The sequence below is a fragment of the Eulemur rufifrons genome, chromosome 7, assembly GCF_041146395.1.
Source record: "Eulemur rufifrons isolate Redbay chromosome 7, OSU_ERuf_1, whole genome shotgun sequence".
Taxonomy (NCBI): domain Eukaryota; kingdom Metazoa; phylum Chordata; class Mammalia; order Primates; family Lemuridae; genus Eulemur; species Eulemur rufifrons.
In genome coordinates this window covers 44,465,337-44,467,926 of record NC_090989.1, presented here as the reverse complement: position 1 = coordinate 44,467,926, position 2,590 = coordinate 44,465,337, and positions in this window count along the sequence as shown.

Genomic DNA, 2,590 nt, shown 5'->3' with positions numbered 1-2,590 from the left:
TTAATAGTGTTAGGATTTCTAAAGTAGAAATAAATACAATTATAGCACAGAAATGACAAAAACATAGGTAGCAATTCTTGGCACACTGACTTATTTCAGAGGCTTCATATCCCAAGCTAAGGAAATGTATCTACAAATTTGCCTTGAAACAACAGTCAACCAATTGTACAACTGTGTGCTTTCGCTCAAACAGGAAAAAGTGGGGAACTGAAATTGCCCCCAGAGAGCATGAGGATTCCCTTCAGGACAAAGTTTGAGGCCCTGCTGGGCATTGTAGGATTGGACGTGCACGAGAAGTTCAAATTGTCCCACAGGGCATTACAGCCTTTGCAATCATAAACCCCAAGTCACCATAGACAGTCGTAGTTTTAACCACTGAAATCATACTTTATGCCAATGTTTTCCACCGCAGATGACACTTCTGACATGTTTGTGAAAACTGCAGTTTACATATAAAATTTGCTGCTCTGAGTGCTTTGATTAGTATGGTCTCATCTGAGCTAATCAAAACATGATTTTAATGAAACCAAAGATCTAGATTGTCTTAGAAGGAAACTCCAAGTAAAGTTGTTCTCCCCATACAAACTACAGCTCAAATCCTAGACATATATCCAGCTCCAATGTTAAGCTGAACTCTTTCTAAGAAAAGCTCAGAGGAAGGAGGAAAAGCAATCAAAGACAAAGGACATCTGTGGGGAGGTGGCCTAGATCTGTCCTTCCCAAACTTTAATGCCTAGAAAGGTCTTGGAGACCTTGTCAAGATGCAGATCCTGTCTCAGTAGTTCTGGGGTGGGGCTCAGGAGTCTTCCTGTCTAACAAAGTGCCCTGCCTGTGGACTTGCCATCCACAGGGCCTTCATCATTGCAGGGCCTGGATTATCAGAGAACATAGATCACTGGAGAACCAAAAAATGGTGAATGGTAAATGGTAAATGTGGCTGACAATCAAAGAGAGAAACAGGGAGGAAGCAGGTGAAGCCAGAGAGGCCATATGAGTGGGATTGCGGGGGGCTTGGAGGCCAGGTGAAGGACTTTGTTCTTTACCCTAACACCAAGAAAAACTGTGGAGGGATCATGAACATGGTTGTAACATGCCCAGATTTTCCCTTTGACCATTAACTTAGGAAGTCATCAATGAGAATTTATTCAGAGAAATAAAATTTAATTTAGATTTTTGCCATTTAGATTTCAGATCTATGTAGTGGTATGTAACTACCTACACATTAAAGTTTTTTTTTTTTTTTAATTTTAATCCCCACTGGCACGATGAGGGAAAGCAAAGAGCATATTTTTTGGTAAGATTCATTAAACAATTACCTGATTTCCTTCGAATTTTACTAATGAAAAAGAAATATGTAGAGAAAAATAGCATGTATAAAAGCATGATTACTGTGAATACTTAGCAGAAAAGTGGAGTAAACAATATGATGTACCAAGATAGCTACTGAAGACTGAACTCAGACCTTTTCTTCTTTTGCCCAAATTCCTTTCCAGGAAGCCTGGTGAGTCACACCTGCTAATGATAAAATCTCATTGAATGAGTTTTTATTAATTCAATGTAACTTAGCTTACCTTCCAACCTGATTCTGGTATAGCGTCGCATGACAGACACGTCCCCTGTATTGTAATAATGTTACAGAAACTATTGTGCTCTTTCTTTGAATTCCCAGGCTAATAGAAATGTTATGCTTATTTTTATCTTCAACCAATAATAACCTTTTCATTTCAATAATGAATCCACTATTCTTCTTAGTAATAATTGATGTTGTCATTGGAGCACTGCCTTTCACCTGTTCTATTATTCTTACTTTACCCTTTATAATTGTTTTGACAGTCCAGCAACGGAAACTAATGCTTTCCCAAAGAATGATGGCATCTAGCCTTTCTCCGAACACTTGATTATTTCTACTTGCTTTTCCATTGCAATCAAATTTCTTTTGCTGCAGGCTCACGTAGACTTGCAGTGGATTTCACTTCGAAGGCATAGTCACAAGGGTAAACACAGACTCACAAAAGTGAATACAAAAGTTAAGATGAAAGTGATGCTGTGCTTAGGTAACCGTAGAAACAATGAGAATATAATAAACCATGGGGGTTTATTATATGTGTGGAAGAAACTAGTTCTCTAATTATTAAATTAATTATTTTGTTATAAATTATCCCTATGGGGAACCTTGGGAGAGTCCATTAGTAAGTATGAAACATAGTTGGGTCATCTGTAATCTGGGAACTGCCTGTATATCATATTAATATATATCATGTCATTTATAGCTATATATCAGACAATCTGTACATACATGTGAACAAATAAATGTATCCATATATATGTACAGATCTAGATACATATACCATATATTTATATAGTTTTATAGTAATGACAGTCCGTTAAAGTTATTGAACCAGAATATGATTTAATCAGAGTTCTGCTTAGGAATGATCATCTGGCAGCAGTACTTAGGCAATAAGAGTATAAAGGATGGGGGGGATAGTAACTAGAGTTTTGCAAAACAGACAGATGAGTAGTTTTAGGGTGAGGGTCTGTGTGGTATCAGTAGGAATGGGGGTGGAATTTCAGTGTTGAGAGAGGAAGG